The 17,874-nt window shown below is 40.3% G+C and overlaps 1 long non-coding RNA gene across 1 annotated transcript; it reads left to right on the forward strand.

The window, feature by feature from the left end:
• The first annotated feature begins 9,596 nt into the window (after positions 1 to 9,596).
• LOC147883605 (uncharacterized) lies at positions 9,597 to 10,396 on the forward strand. The gene is made up of 4 exons (XR_015543767.1): positions 9,597 to 9,655; positions 9,733 to 9,864; positions 9,954 to 10,007; positions 10,272 to 10,396. It is a non-coding gene; the product is annotated as an uncharacterized LOC147883605 (long non-coding RNA).
• Positions 10,397 to 17,874: the final 7,478 nt, after the last annotated feature.

A 17,874-nucleotide genomic window follows, 5' to 3' on the forward strand; every position in this document is an offset into this window, starting at 1 on the left:
ATTGAATGCTTTCAATACTGAGACTATATAGTAACATATTACATTAAATGCTCTTCATGTTGTCACAAGACACCTTTTTTCTAAAAGTTATTAACTCCATAGCACAAAAAAATGTCATACAAAAAAAAAATTAACATAAAAATTTTGATGCTTCAAAATATCTTCTAGCCCTTGGAATGATGTTACAAAATATTTTTTGTGCATTGCCAAAACATGGAAGCACACCTATGTATATCATCCGCTTCCAAAAGAAATATAAAAAAAGTACATTTAGGCTGCCCACTACATGCTTGATGGGTTTCTTCCACCTTCAAAAAATACAACTTAGTGCAGCTTCATGCATGGAAGCACACCTACATATATTATCTGCTTCTGAAGGAAATGCGAAAAAAGGACATCCAAGCCATACACTATATACTTGATGGGTTTCTTCTACCACTTAGAGCTTGAAACAATTCAACTTTTGTCAATGCAGTTTGATGCATAAACTGATGCACCGTTTTAGCCAAGCCCAAGACACAAATAAACACAAAGTATATGTGCTTGCAAGGCATGTAGGGACTTTTTCTTGCTTCCCTTTCTGTGAAATCAAGGCATGTGCAACGTGGGAACTCTGAAATCGAGACACTATATGTTAGCCCCTTGGACATTGATCCTGCTGTACGAACATGGAATACATGCACCTCATGTGGAATAATGATGTTCTCTCTCACCACCTCCCCATTTTCCGTAACTGCCTTGTGTATCCTTTCCTTGAAATCTTTATTCAACTTACTTCTCCATGAAACAAGCTTTCCATCACGACGAGAAGGGCGCACATGGCTAGGTGTACGGATTTGCTGCGCACAAGGAGGCCCCATCACACCAATAGAATCATCACTATCAAATACAAACCCTGCCCTTACAAGAGCACCCCTCTCATCTATATTCATTGATGTCCCACTTGCAACCTTCCATACACATGGAGAGACCCCAGGAACACCTTGAATGGATTTATCCACATTCCATGTATGGGTGACAGAAGTATTACAAAACCATACAAACTGCTCTGTCACTCCATGAGAATGTTGCCTTCTTCCCTTAAAACAAGGGGCTGGCACACCATAACTTGCAGTTCTACCAAGTGCATTGATTAGTGCCCTACATTGTCTCTGACTCTCTGCCAAGTAGCCAAAGCATGTGACAACACTATGCCCCATCCTGTGATGGACTTTTGAAATCAACGTGTCTTCTTTTTCCTATCACTCTCCTTGTTGTCACTATGATGTATTCTGGTCGATGACTATCATTTGCATGGACCAATGTCGAACATTTTGAACCCCTCTTTCTTCTTATGCTCACCGGTTCTGTTACTGGTCTATGCATCTCTGGAGATTATATCTCGACCTCTTCAATCGCTGTGTGTGATAAATCCACAAGCCTATTTCTGTCCTCTTTACTAGACCCACTACCATCTAGTATTCTTCGACGTAGAGCATCCAAATTTGGTCCTATACCCAAGTGTTTTCCATTCATAAAGGCATTGTAGTGGGCACTCTGAAGGACACTCATTGCAAGATCTGCTGCACAAGCATCATACAATGTTATGTGTTTTGCATATCCATGTGCTAGTCTCATGCTAGAATGTTTTGTCTCTAAAAGGTTCACTGTAGGAACAAATCTAGAGTGCTCTTCTTGCCGTAAGAACATTCCCCCCCATTGGTTGACTCTAACATCCCACCAAGCTAGCCACGTATGCAATGTTGGTAGCTCACCCTCCTTCACATGAATGGGGGACCAATACAAATTCAATGTTTGTTTGCACTGGTCTGCAAAAGTTGAAGTTGTTGCCTCTCTCCACTTCTGACATAGAACTTTATGCTCCTCCTGAAATTGTGGCTTAATGCATCGTTTGGTGTGCTCAACCATGCTCATCTCCCAATGGAAAACACAAGTTCTTTCTCTACCATCCATCACATTTTCAGGTCCACCATTGTAAACAGTGCGGATAGCCAGCCAATTTGCTCCTGCTCCATCTGCCATGAATCCACGGAATTGAGGTTTTTCAAAACCATTCTTCTCCATTGTATTCTTCAGTAGCTCCCAGAATTGAACCTGAGCATGGTTATCCTCCACCTTGAATTCACATATTGCTATAGTTAGCAGTTCCCTTATGAATGGGTCATACACATGAGCACCCATTGTTGACCATCCCCTCACTCGATGCACATGGTCAAAATGAACCCATTGTGATCCCAAGCTTCCACCATGCCGCATGCGATTCACTAGATCAACAACTCCTGCTGATCCTGGACCAATGGTCAACATTTTGAAGATATGTGGTGGTTGCTCATCTTGCAATTGTTCAGGAAAAAGGATACCTTGTAGGTATGGATATCTGCATCTCCTCTTTAAATCAAGTATTGAATCCATTCCACCATCCCCTCCTCTAGCCTCACTTATTGCTCTCTACACCACTCTCTGAAGCCTCCTTCTTTGGGTCATTGGTGTAATGGTTTCAAGCACTTCTTCGAACATTCGATCATCTAGCGGCTCCACAACAACCCCATCCTTTGCTAGCATCATATCCATCACAAACTCTTGTGCCATAGACACCTCAATATTTTTGCAAGAGGAATTTCTATTCAACTTAGCACGCATTGAAACGAGATCCTCTACTTGCATTTCCTTTGCTCGACTTCTACCTTTTTCAACTAGATGGTCATGGAAACCCACATGTATTGCACATCTTGTTGTCTTCACTCGTTCATGGGGAAAGCAATAATATATAATAGCACTGCATACGTAAACACACTCTGGTATTGCATCACAATGCTTGCACACAAGTGACCCCAAAGCTGGATCAATGGGACCAAGTAGAGGAGGCCTCCTAAGCTTTCCTTTCCACTGTCTATCATTTAAAACTTCCATTCGTTCAAGGAAAGGACAATCCAAATTGCAACATCTCAAATAACCTGAACATCTACTCATCCTCACAGCACCATTGAAGTAGTCTTGCGAACATGTGGAATATTTTGTCCAAACATGGCCATCAGCATTCTGTTCCATTCCAGACATTGGTGGACCCTTAGGCATAGGTGGAAGTTCGAAGACAATATATCCATCATAAGTTAGAGGAAGCTCAGTAACCTTCTCCACCCGAATTGCAAATTTGAGCGCAACATGAAGAGAACTATTCAAAGGCATCCTCTCTATAAGTGAAAGCACACTATTCACCCTAGGATTCATAAAGTCACCATAAGTACCTCTCTTATCAAGCACATGAACTCTTAAAGTTGATTGTTGGCTGCCACTAATCTTGAACCCTTTCTGACCATCCTCTAAGTTCACCACTGGAAACACAATGGCAAGCTCATCTATTCCGATTTCTTGATGCAGCTCAATGTCCTCATTCTCAATGTGAAAGTGTCCCTTAAGCTCAACCAACGAAACCTCTGAGAAAGGAGTGTCATAACGAATGGCCAATGATTCATGTTCTCCAAAGCGAATGAAAACTGAAAATGGCATGATTCAAATGCTAAAGCCAAGATGTAGCACTAGGCAATACCAACCAGAGAATAAGAGAAAATCTAGCTACACAAAGGTTCTCGAGACAGGGAGGCAAAAGAAGAAATGGAATAGACGAGTTGGAGACCGAAGAGAATGGAGCAGAGAGAAGTGTTGAAAGAGACACTGAAAGAGATTATGGAAGAGAAGAGATGGAGCAAGTTTGTCTCTCTATGTGTCAAATGCAAATGGCTTGCTACTGAAAAGTTTGTAGAGTTGCCACTATTAGCATCCAAGGTGGTCGTTTAACTGTAAGTCTTTATTGAACAATATGTGTTTATTTGTTTAGAATAATGGTAATCGTTGAACGAGATGCCAGCATGGAGATAGTAACTTGAACGACGCCTCCATGCATTTCATTCAGTAAGGGTGTACATTTAATATAAATGAATAAAGAGACAAGTAACTTTCAAATTTATATATTGGTATTGAAAAATCAAATATTCATAATTATTATATTTTACTAGCAATAGTTAGAGCGGAATAGAAACACATATTATAAGACAAGAACTAATACATAACAGTTTTATATTAATATATAACACTTTTTCTAATACTAGTGGACAATTTTTTTCTTAAAACAATAGTTGAACACAAAAAATACAACAGAATGAGTAGTATTTCAAATCTATGCCTAAATTGAAAACTATCAAAATGTGTGTCTTCTCAAATCTATATCTAAATTTAAAATGATTAAAATGTGTTAGTTCACTTCACGTTTGCATGAACGAGCAATATTACTATTCCCCCACCTATCGTTTATGCGGTTGACATCATGAGTTAGTACAACGGGTTTATGCGGTTGCTAGCATTCTCCATGTCTTCTCCTGACATCAAAATCACTGGAGAAACGTTTCTATAAAGGCCAAGCGTGCAAATCATTATTGCAAAATCGACATGGTATCTTGCAAAATCTTGAGGAAGGGCGGAATTAAAGCGGCTCTAATAATGAGGAAGGGCGGAGTCAGAAGGAGGCCATTTTTCCTCAACCATCCCTCCTCTCCCTTCCTCCCCACCAACACAAAGACCAAGCGACGTCGACGTTCAACAGTTTAGCCTGCAAGTCCCTTTACCTCTATTCGCTTCTGTAATCCAGGAGGTAGGCAACCAAAAGAAGGTCCAAACGGCAACAAACAAAGAGCTTCAGCGAGCTTCCATATTCCAGGAGCTGGGCAACAAGCAAAGAGCTTCAAAGAGGAAATAGCTTCGATAATCCAAGAGTTGGGCAACTCGAAGAAGGTTGAATGAGCAACGAGCTGCAATGAACTTCAAGGAGCAAAGAGATTCTGAGGTAAGCACACCTCTTTTCTCTTCTAAACTTCAATGACCATAGCCATGCAAGGGAGGGGCACTCCTGCCTCTTCTAAACTTCAATGACCATAGCCATGCAAGGGAGGGGCAGAGCTGCCTCTTTTGCTGCCCCAAGCAGTCCAAGTGCCCCTCCCTTGCAAAAGAGGCAGCTCTGCCCCTCCCTTGCATGGCTATGGTCATTGAAGTTTAGAAGAGGCAGGAGTGCCCCTCCCTTGCAAGGGAGGGGCACTTGGACTGCTTGGGGCAGCAAAAGAGGCAGCTCTGCCCCTCCCTTGCATGGCTATGGTCATTGAAGTTTAGAAGAGGCAGGAGTGCCCCTCCCTTGCATGGCTATGGTCATTGAAGTTTAGAAGAGAAAAGAGGTGTGCTTACCTCACTGCCCCAAGCAGTCCAAGACTCTCCCTCCCATGTGAGTGCTCAAATGGTCCGAAGCCTCCATTACAGAAAACTATTAACGTGCTGCCTCTTTTGCTGCCCCAAGCAGTCCAAGACTCTCCCTCCCATGTGAGTGCTCAAATAGTCCGAAGCCTCCGTTACAGAAAACTAGTTTGCCGCTAAGTGCAATTCAGAAGGCTCAGCATACGCAATGTCACCTCCTGCCATAACGAAGAGATACGGCAGAATGGACTGTTGCATGAGTATTGGCAGAGAGCGGTGCCTTTGGCAGGGGAAGCCGCCAAAGGCGTCCAGAGGTTTTTAGTATAATAGGGGAAAATGGGCAGAAATCAGGCAGATGGCGGTGAGACGTGGTAGAGATGGAAGTTGCAGAGATGGGTAGCGAGAAGATGGGTTGCGAGCGTGGAAGTTGCAGAGACGGGTAGCGTGAATGGCAAAGACGGGGAAGTTGCAGAGACGGAGGGCGTGCTGGTAGCGGAATTTTGCGTGCTGGAGTAGAATGGCATGCTCGAGACTATGTAGCGTGGAGGTAGACTGTAGATTGAGCGGAGGTTTTTGGGGGGAGGCTGTGATGTAATGGAGGCTGTAGATTGAGCGGAGGCAAAATGAGTCTTTGTAAGATCATGCAAAAGGTGCCAGGTAAAGATCATTTCGTTTGACGGTTGAAGGATTTCCGCAGCTGATTAATAGCGCCAAGAAGCTCTTTGATTTGCGCCAATTGCTCCAATTGCTCCATAGCTCGCCAAGTCTCCCTTGCTTGTGCCACAGACATGGCGATGGATCGTCAGCATGCTCTACGTTGTCGCTGTGGCAGTCATCTGGATCGTTACTAGCTTCGGAGTTCAGTCCGTCATTGATAGTGGCCTCATTACCTATGTTTGTAATACGCTCTTCGTTCTCTACATTCCCATCGTTGAAACCGCACGTTCGTTTCAGTCTTGCTCTCGGCGACTATCGTCTAGGCGTCCTGAGGGCGACGTGCCGACGAGTATCTCAGGAGTGAAAGCATCTGAAACGGAAAATCTTCTTAAGGGCGGGGCTTGCAAAAGTGAAGGGCCTGAAGCTTTGCTAGAGGTCGCGCACGGGCAGGCTTTGGATGACAATCAACTCACCAAGGCTACGCATACAAGCGATCATGGCCTTGGAGATATTGAAAATACTAGCATTGGATATGAGAAACTAAAATTGGAGGAAGAAGCTTCGAAATTGCTTGGGCAAGCTTGATTGTATGCCCATTTCGGTTCCTAGTGCAGTATACATTCAACCTGTCCCTCAAATACACATCAGCGGCAAGATTTTTCACACAACCTTAGAAGTCACAAACAAGTCCTCCCGTCACAAACCTCTAATGACGATAGCCAACCTCTAATGCGGCTTGCACTACGGCTGCCATGTTCCCAAGGAATTTTTGCTCCTGTGTTCAGGATGAAATGCGTAAGAGGATGCGCTTTCCTGTCATTCATGATATGAGTAGAAATTTGCTTCAGGCGTCCATGAGTCTTTGAAGCGGACGACAGAAATCTTTGAAGCGAACGATAGAAATCCTTGGAAAGCCATTCAACATCTCTTGGACACTCCCCATGCCTCCCGTCTTATTCGGCCATTTCCACTCAACTCTACTCCATTCAACTCTGTTCTAGTCAACTTGGTTGCCAGAGGAATGTTTGAGTATGTCCTTCAGCTTCTCCTGTGCATCGTTTTTCCTCCCCATTGCTGGTTGTTGAGGTAGTGCCTGTGAATTCAGCCAAATAGATGACGAGAAGCTGCTAATTCCCCCTTTGCTAAGCTCACCCACGCCTTCTTCGTCAAAAGCCTCGGTTTCTCCCCCACCCTCCCCTCCAAGGGAGGGACTCTTAGACAAAAGCCATGCAAGGGAGGGACTCTTGGATTGCCTGCGGCAGCAAAAGAGGTAGCGCGTGAATAAAAGCCATCCAAGGGAGGGACTCTTGGACAAAAGCCATGCAAGGGAGGGACTCTTGGACTGCGTGGGGCAGCAAAAGAGGCAGTGCGTTAACCGAGATATTCAAGCAATAATAGGGATAGATGTAGTGAAACAACGACATGCAAAGTACTACCTACCCACTCTGCATAGTTGTTTCCATATCCACCTGACCTACCTTCCACTGCCAGTAGCGACCATGGGAAAGAAGGTCGAATTCAAAGACAATTTCGCCTAGGATTGCATGACGGACCAAAATAGGCAATGCGATAACGTGCTGTCTATTTTGGCCCCTGGGTAGTCCAATAGCCCCCTCCTTGCTTACAAATTGTTGCATTTAAGATCAAGTGCATGTACACTAGTGCATGGCTTTGTTTTGTGTCTAGAGTCTAAACCCCTCATGAAAAGACACCTTGAGAGGTAAAAAAGGATAGCGCATTAATCAAGTGCATGTACACTAGTGCATGGCTTTGTTTTGTGTCTAGAGTCTGAACCCCTCAAGGTGTCTTTTCATGAGGGGTTTAGACTCTAGACACAAAACAAAGCCATGTAAGGGGTAGGCATACAAGTGCATAGAAATGCATATATACCACTGCAATTCCATATATACAAGTGTATAGATAGGACTGCAAGTTGATACACTATGTGCATTGCTTTGTCTTGTGTCTTCAGTCTTAACCCCGTGTTTCTTCAGTCTTGACAATGCATGTAATCATGTACTTGTAGATATAATTTCAGGTATATCCTTCTTATGAAATTCTTTTTTATAATATGTATTTCTATTAATGCACTTGTCTATAAGTATATGTGTTTGTAACAATTTATATCAAGGACATGTAATATCTTCAAGAAATTAGTATTGCAATCTTAATGTCTTGGCATCAACAATTGAATTCCTTATTCTATTAATTCTATTTCAATCAATTCAATGTGTGTGCATGAGAGATGAACCTTTTTCTTTTAGCACATAAGTGGATATATGTTCCCTAAACCGGAAATCAATTGCATTGGTAGATATATGATTTTTTTTTTGGTCTGCTTATGTGTTTGTCTCTAGATATGTAAAATGATATTTATTCATAAGTGTGAGTTACACACTTTTGCATTCATATATGTCAACAATTTCAGATATTTGTTTGAGGCTTTTCTTTCATGATGAGTTCATGATTTGTACACACTTCATGATGTGTTTGAGGCTTTGCCCTCATGATATATTTTTAAAGATATGGGCTTTTTTTAAACATTGCATATGTTTTTCATAAACAAAACCTTTAGCATATATATATGTGAATAAACTCTCATGTTTTTTAGAGCTTATGGATAGATTTGAGAAGATCTTTGAATCTAACATCCATTATATTCTATTTGTTGTTAAATGTTGTTTCTTGTATTTTGTTTTGGTTTTTATTGAAAAGCTTTTGAGAACTATGATTGTAAAATGCCTTTTTTTTTGTCTTTTCAGGATGACAGGAAAAAAAGGAAGAAAAGTTCAAGTGGCACATGCTACAAAGGCAACAAGAGGAACAAAAGAAGATCACGATGTGGAATCATTAGTAGGTGGAATGGAAGAACTAGAAAGCATGGTGGGTCTAGAGGTTGAAACATCATCAACTCAAAGAGATGAAGGTCCAAGAGTGGAGGAGGATGAGTTGGACGACAGTGAAGTTCAGGTGGAAGGAGGAGGTGATGTGATTGGCAAATGTAGGATGCTTGATTCAGATTAGTGTCCTCGCATACCGTTGTGTAGGTTGATACCCTATGCAAGAGTGAGAGGATTTCGTGATGATGTATCTTCACTCAAAAATACATTCCAAGTGGAGGGCTATCTCCTAGAGAAAGGGTCTTTCATTGTATCTATTTGCAAGAGTGATGGAGAGGAGATAGTTGTGACAGATGATATGAGGGAGAGTTGGTCTCCCACTTGGAGAGAGGTGGATGAAGAGTTTGAGAAAGATGTGATGTCTAACATTGACTTTCATTTTATGTTGCGAAAGATGCTATTTGTTTGGGAGGGCAATCATAGGACCACTCTATGGATGAGTGTCATCAAGGACATCTTTCCTACAAACAAGAAAAGACATGTACGAGTGGTATGCACAATAATTGACCCAAGAAAAATTAGTGAGATTTCTCTCTTGGTAGGGCTACAACGAATGAATTCATAAGTACATGTGCTCTTTGAAGCTTCTCGACATTTGTGTTTTGTGCTACTTTGCATTTATTGATTGAGTTGTACTTTGCTCTTTGTTTTGTAGTATGAATGAACATGCCATTATCAAACCCAGTCTGAGGGACATACTCATAAATGCACACAACATTTGTGAGTGTGACCCTTTGGTGTTTATGAGAACATTGTCTTCGAGTGAGATGAAATCAATAAAGAATTGAAGGGCTCAAAAGAGTAAAGGGAAGAAGCCATGGTTTCCATTGACAAGAGGTTATCTAGCAAGGCTTGTCTTCCAGGTAGAATGTCACACTCGTATTGATGCTTATTTCTTTATCACTCCTTTTCTTTCTCTAATTGGAACTTATGGATGTAGGTGGAGTACAATACAAAGCTTAAAAAGGCAATGGACAAAATATCTACAAAGCTACCTTTACATCAAAGGGGAGAGGCAAAAGGAAAGCAACGTACCATAATTCAAAAGAGAATTGCTGATAGGATGGGAAAGGTGTGAATTGAATTTTCTATACTTTGTTGCATTTATTTTGAAGTTAAGTGACTGACATGTCATCTTTGGATAGGTGTTGAATTGTATAGATCCTGGTCTTGGAGAGGCTTGGTTGGAAAAGTTGTTTGCCTTGCGCTTTGATGGTACAGACTCTTGCATGACATTGGAGAAGCTCCAACTCATTGCAAAGTCTGATTTGAGATTAGAAAATAAAAATATATTCCTTTCTTTGTTAGAAGCCACTAAACCTATGCGAGACATGTACTTCATGCCTGTGGGCGACCTTGAGTACAGAGGGTGTGTTTCTACTACCAATACAAACCAGCTTTCATTGTGTTTGTTGGTTTCTTACCAATGGCACGACTCTTATTTTTTATTATAAAATTACATCAACTTTTACTGTTTAGGTGGATTAGTAGAGAAATATTTTTGGAGAAGGTGGAGACACAGTCATTAAAAGTGATGAAGATTTGAGGGTGATCACAACAATGGGCACTCCTTTGGATACCCCTAAGGATTACACATTGCAGCAATACATGGAGGATATAAAACTGGAGGGGAGAAAACATATGTTTGTGGTGCTAAGATCAAAGGAAACAAAGGAATAAGGGTGGGAAAAAAGGAGATGGACTATCTGAGTTGGACATGGCTGCCCATAGGGTGGTCTATAGGTATGATTTCAATTCAAATGCAATGTTTATTTTTATTTCTCTATGTTTGTGCTATTGATTCATGTAATTAAACAATCATTGATGGTTGTTCCACCTGATTTCTTGACCTTTTAATGGTTTGGGACATCCAAATTTTTTTTGTTTCTTGGTTGATAGATATCTCTCCCACTTAGCAACAGAGAAAAGGATCTTTGACATTCCAAATTTGTGCAAGAGTTGGGTGGAGATTGGTCATGTTGCATGCATGTATCCACCTAGAATGCACCATCTCTCTCAATGGGAATTAGCACATTGTCCCTAGTGGATAGACTTCCCTAAAGGACAAGTATTGGTGTGGGAAAGACACTTGTACAACACTTATGCTTCACAGAAAGCCAGTGAAGCAAGTAAGGACAAAGTGGAGGGAAGCTCAAGGAGAGATAAGAAAGAGAAAGAGAAACAAGAACATGCTACAAAAAAGGTAAGGAAGATACACTATGATTGTTTGTTGTTGTTTTCTTCAATTCATTTTGACATTGCGTTAATAAGTTTATGATTGTTCTCTTTCTAGATGAGGGACCATCTAATCCTATGCATCATGAAATCGATCACATAGAGAGTGTAGGTATGGGTGTGGTCGTGTTCTACAAGTTTATGGAGTTGTTCTTTTATCACTAGTTTTGCTTGTAATTGATTTGCTTTTACATATAGGTGGAGAATCAATCTCAAGACTTTTGAAGCAATATGTGTTCCATCGATCACAGTCACCTGACATTTCCTTGGCCCGTGGCATCACACCTTTGTTTGCTTGTACGGTTGGTGATTACATTGCCATGCGCAAAGACTTTGCTGACTCTAAAAGAAATGATAAGTATGCTATTTTGCATGAGTTTTTCATTATAGTGGCTAGTCGAGATCAAGACTATAAGAGGATGGGTAAGAAGGTGAAGTGGGCTTCAGATTTTTTATTGCTTGATTTTCCATCTGGCTATTTAATTGATGAGAGAGGACCGACTCCTACTTGGAATGTCTTGCTTGAGGACCATGTGCAGCATGGGCTTGCAGTTGCATCGGCTTCTTTGTTTGATAGTGGTTGGTTGGCATGCATATGTCCTTTGGCAGGTAAGGCACAATACCACAAGTGACATTTCACATTTTGTGTTTCCATTCTACTAGTTTTAAATAAAAGTAATTGCTTGCAAGATAATGTATTGGTTGGATGGAACGGTTTGCATATGTCCAAGGCTTGGAGGTTGTCAGACGTGTGATCATTCATGACAAGCTTCCATATGGATTTTGTAGAGAACATGGTAAAAGTGTTAAGGTAAGCTACCATTCCATGCATTCTATGTTTGTCAGTTGTATTGAGTCATTTTTTGTTTCTCCTTTAGGGTCTTTGTGTGTCCTATGCATGCTATGTTTGGAAGGATAAGTCACCTTTTCTTTACAGTTTGTTTATGTGTGATTGGCAAGTGCCTTCTTTCATGCTACAATGCTTGCTAGTTGAAATCAATATACTGTACATGTTTTTCTCCATGTGGTTCCTAGATGCAATCTTCAGTATTAGCTCTCATACGTAGAGCAAAGAAGAATCCAACAATTTTTTGGGAGGAGAGCTTTCCACTTTTCCAATAGCTATTGATTGATCCACATGAAGATATCTGGACTCACTACATACCTCCCTCTACAAGGACAATCATGCCGATGTCTTCTCAGCTAGCACGAGGTGGACTAGAGAGGAGTAGTTTTTTTGTAGGTTGCATTATGTCTCTTCTCTATGTTCCTAGAGGGCTGGTTCTAGAGATAGGTTGTGGTACAGCCCCTCTTATGCATGCTTGTCAGGCCATTGGCAGGCCTTGTTTTTCATTTGATTAGACAGTGGTATTGTGGCTAGCATTGTTGAGCCACTTGTGGTAGATCATTCTGGAAAACGGATCAGGTCAGAGCATGATGGAGAGGGGGAAGAAGAGAGAGTGGAGCCTGTCACAAATCCATTTGATGAGTAGTATGCTATTGGCCCTGGGTTTTTTGCTATATATTTTGAATGCTGAAATTGAGGACTTTGAAAATGTTATTTAGCATCTTTATAATATGGTAGATAGTGAACATTTACGGATGCCTTTGAATCAAGAAAGTACAAATTTTGATCCTTTGGATATTGTTTGTAAGGCCTTGATCTAGTTTTTTTTTTTTTTTTTTTGTTGGTAGCGAATTATAAGGATGGCAAGTTCTTCTTTTTGGAAATTATTTTCATGGTTCCACTTTGACTTACTTTGCTTTGAAACATATGTTTTGTTGTAGTTTGTTGCCATGCTATGTAGAAAAAATGGCAAGATTCATGTCAGGCAACAGGAAATATGATGAGTGCCAATTAGATAATCCACGTGCGCACAACTACTTTCTTGATGATGAATGTTAGGAGGATTAGAACATGGTTTAAAACACCAATTTTTTCATAGATTGATAATTGTTGTGGTGAACCTTGGACACATTTGGAAAGTGGTAGTGTTGGTTTGGTACATTTTGCGAGTGAAGTGGTGTTTCAATAGTCATTTATGTTATGAGTTCAGTAATTAGTTTTGAATATGGTACCATTGTTCTACGTATGATGCTATCCAATGCTTTATAATGAGACTAAGTTTTCTAGACATATGGATGAAGTGATATTGTTCAATCAAAAGATATTATTCAATGTTACCAAACTGAGTAATGTTTATGTTCTTCAATTGAAAGATAGGGTGGATTGTAAGTTTGAATATTGGTATACTTATTATGACAACATCTTGCTATAGTAAGTTCGGTTTCAAATTTGTTCTCATAAGAGGAACTGTGGAAAAACTCGCTCGCTTCATTTGGCCCGCTCGCTTTTTCTTGCTCGCTCTATTGACTACCTCGAATTCAGAGTATTGAATACAATTTACTCACACAACTCAATACTCGTATCATGACCTAAAGGAAATTGCCACAAAGGCGAATTCATACTCAAATGAGAACAACCAACACAATGGAAATAAACAAAGACATCTATGCATCCCTATAGGGCTTGTTGCAGTATACAAAGGGTTGAAACATCTACAAGACCCTATCAACTAGCCTATATGATGACTACAGACTAGAAGACACCAAGGCTAAATAGTTAACCATGAAGGCCTAGTAGCCAACTACTTAGTAGAGAACTCTCATGTGTGAGAGAGTTTCAATCAAGAGAGAGATCCTGTTGCATAGAGTTTGAAGATAAATACGACTGGGAACCGCCATGAACTCCTAAAGTCACAAAACCTCACAAATTTGATTGTCCACTTTGTTGCCATGTATTTGCACGTGTTGTTTCATGCAAACCATGCCATTTCTTCCGATCACACTAGATCAATCACACAACATAGCACGTGCGATCAAGGGGATTAAAAGCCCCCCTACCTATGAGTTTTTATAACCTATATACACCCCTACCAAGGGTAGGGGCTTTTAATACCCCTATCAAGGGGTATTAAAAGCCCCCCTACCTATGAGTTTTTATAACCTATATACACCCCTTCTGTAAATTTCGAGATGATTACACTATAACTTATGTATGAAAAAAATTCAATTTTTGAAATAAAAAACCCCCTTATGTATGTATATTTTATGTTACCCCATGAAAATCCCTTCCATTGATCGCATATGTTGTCTTATACATTTCTTAGTGACACCCCTGGGAGTTCATCCCATGTGACTAAGCCCTTGTATCCCAAGGATCTCTTCATGAAGATTTAGCCGAAGCCCCTCCATAGGCTCCCATGAATTTTTTGCCAACTTATACATACATACATAGAACCCACATATATATGTATGTGTGCGTGTGTGTGCGTGTGCATACACACACACATAAATAAATAAATAAATATATATATATGCACATACATACACACACACACACACACACACCCACGCACGTATGCAAGCATGTACATGTACATATACATGTATGTTTTATGTATGCACACATATATACATATATATACGCACACATATATACATATTTATACACATACACACTTACTTTTCTCCTTTTTCTTTTGCATCCACTTAATTCTTAATTTTCCCTTTTCCTTTTTTTTAAAATTCCTTTTCCTTCTATCTCACAAACACTCCTAATTTTTCCTGATTCCTCCTATTTTTTTTCATCTTATTTCTTAAAGCTCTAAAGTTTCTCTCCCCTCCCCCATCTTTAACTAATTTTCTCCTATTTTTTTTCCTATTTTTTCCTCTTCCTACCCCATAATTTTTCCTAAATTCACTTGATTTCCCAATTATTTTTATTAATATTTTAAAACTAACTTTTTAAATCATTTTTTTCTTTTTTAAAAATTCTCTCTAGCCCCCTTTTTTTACACCTTTAAAGTCCACATCGAGCTATTTAAGTCTATGTTTAAGCCACTATTTTATTGTGACCTTGATAACAAGAGAGGGGTGTTTATGACACTTGTCTTCCCAATTAAAGTTAAGCTGGTTCTTACCATGTTTTCTTGTTGGATGGTGGTAGGTATGCAGACTCTCCTCTTCAATAAAAGAGATGCTTATCCGGACTTCACCAAGCTCCTTTTTTTTTCTTTTTTTTTTTGCAAAAACATTATTTTCATTTCTTATCAAAGCTCTTATATACTTTTTATGCAATTTTGTAGGTGCTTTACCTACATGCTCAAACTCTTCCTTAATTTTATAATGTTCTCTTTCTATCCTTTACCCTAACTCTTTTGTCTTTTCACTATGCAAAAGGGGTTGTTGTCTTGTCTTACACACACACACACACACATGTATATATGTACATACATACACACGTGCACTATTGAGGGCAAAATCTATCGACAAGAAAATGTATCAAAATAGAGAGAGAGAGAGAGAGAGAGAGAGAGAGAGAGAGAGAGAGAGATTTGAAAAATAAATTAAAGGAGCCCAAGTCCGAGCATCAACTCATACCATGAATCTCTCAATAAGCCAAAAGGTGGGAATAGAATAACATAGGTCAAATCTCCAACGTTCACCTCAATGTTCCCTTTTGCCTCCTCTAATGTCCACTTGCATAAGTAGCTTCCTCATAAATGTAAATATTCCCCTCTAATGTGACTCACCCCCCTCTATAATTGGTTGTTTTTGGATCTAGCTAGCACCGGGGGATGGTCGGACCTACAACACTTTGGCACTCCTGAAGGACGGATGAAAATCTTTGAATTCCTACAAGGCCTACTGAGAAGTCAAATGCCTCATGCAAACTAATCTAAGGGGTACATCATTTTAGGACTTAATTGCTATGGCTGAGAACCCATAAGATATAATGCAAGCGAATGAATATCATACAACAGGAATAACTAGCCATAAATGAATTAGGTCTAGGTTCCAAGTGCATGGGTTGGATAGTCAGACTGACAATCAGGGCTCCATAATAAGCCAAAAGTGGCCAACCCTTCAAAGGGTATGTTGAAGAACTACCAAAATCTGTTACATCTGGATGTACCATCAAAGGCACATTTGGAACTCACAAAAAAATGTATTATCTAAGGACCATGGATGTGCTGAAAAAGAAATGTGGAACACAAAAAAATGTAATCTAATGTGCTAAAAAGAAATCTGTTCCATCCTCCCAATGCATTGGAAAGCACTAGAGGGGCCTTCAAGAAAGGTCACTCGTATGTCGATGATGAATGTGTGGAGCCAAAAATGGAGGCAGTCACTAAGACAATAACATACAAAAACCCACGCACATGCTCGATATAATGAACAATCATTATGCCCATACTAGGAAGCATCATAAACCATGAAGTTCACTTTCCTCCCCTACCATGAAGTTCAAAGGTGCTGGTAGGGGAGGAAAGTGAACTTCATGGATGGAGACAGAGAGGCAAGACATGTTCATCTGAATTAATGAGCATGCAAGGGACATTCACCAAAACAAGCGGAAAATCTATCATGAGGCTACTTGGGCTTCCGGAACCTCTAAATCATTCATCATGTCACATATCAACAGAATTGGCCAAGGTGAGGTACTCATCATAGAGGATATCATCATCAATATGAGAAGAGATCGACAAGACTATGCCGACAACTGTGTAGCCTCATGGTAGTCCGGTCCATTTGCCAAATTATGGGACCTATCTGATGGAAGTTGGGTACATCAGAGAAGTCCTCCTAGCTCTTCCAACCATCCTTGTTTCATTCTCTCAATTCCCATCATATCTGTCCCAAAATATTAAGGTAGGTCACAATCACTTTTTGAGTCAGAGCTACTCTCATAGCTTTCTTCTGACTCTTTTATAGGGGCTCCAATATCTCAATCTTTCTCAAAATTGAGCTACCATTCTCATGATAATCATAGGCCTCATGTCTCCAAAAGTCAGACAATCTAGCTCTAGATTTTTCCTTTTTTTTTGACAAAGACACTTTTTTGAAAGACTTAATGATGGCATATAACTCTGCCGCAAGGTCAACCATACAATAATGTTTACATTTATCTTCCTTGTGGCATGGCATATGCAAATATGGACATGTGGAGGTTTTATGACCTTTTTTCAACAATGCCACACTTCCCAATTTGAGAACGGAGAAAAGAATGCAAGTCGGACCATGTGGGATCTTGTCGTAGAAGTCAAAAGTCTAAAAGTATGTAGGAGACTAGATTGAGTCATCGAAAGTTGGAACTTTTGAGGAAGGTGGGACTGTTGGGAATGGGAAGTCACAATGCTTGGAGTGATCAAAGCTGTAGTTAGATTGTCGAACACTAGCTTTTGGTTGGATGAGGGGGATTTTCAAATGCTTGCAAAAGGCTCCCTAGAACTTTAACTTCAAAGGCTTTGAAAAATACAAATTTCCCAAAAAACCTAGAGCTCTGTTTCTTGCATATCTACGGCCGTGACTTTGCAAAAGCCCTCGATACACCACTACTCTATGCTTTTTTGGCCTACCCTATGGGGAAAGCCTTACTGATGGTTTCTCCTGGCAAAGGGAAAATTATTTTTGCTGAATTATTTATGTGCGATGGGAAAGCAAAAAATCCTTGATTGGTACAAATGTTCTATTCATTCAATATACGTCATCGAAAGAAAAGTCGCTCAAGTTTTTCAACACAAATTGACATTTTTGTGTGGTTTAGGAGAGTTTGCCTTGAATGCTCTTCATTTCTCCATTCAGTTTGTCGATTTGTGGATTCTTCTTCCCCAAGTCCTTCCCTTGATCTGGGAGGTGCACCTAAGCTAAGTGGCTCAATCCAAAGACCCAACGCGGGAAACCAATGCGACCGATGGGAAACAATTCGAGTTGCCAGTGCATGCTTCAAACGTGCTCCTAAAGGGAGAGTGCCAGACTAACCGAGGGGTATGCCGTAATAGAG

This window comes from Dipteris shenzhenensis, chromosome 28 (genome assembly GCF_047967505.1).
Source record: "Dipteris shenzhenensis isolate YYH24624 ecotype China chromosome 28, Dip_SZ_1.0, whole genome shotgun sequence".
Taxonomy (NCBI): Eukaryota; Viridiplantae; Streptophyta; class Polypodiopsida; order Gleicheniales; family Dipteridaceae; genus Dipteris; species Dipteris shenzhenensis.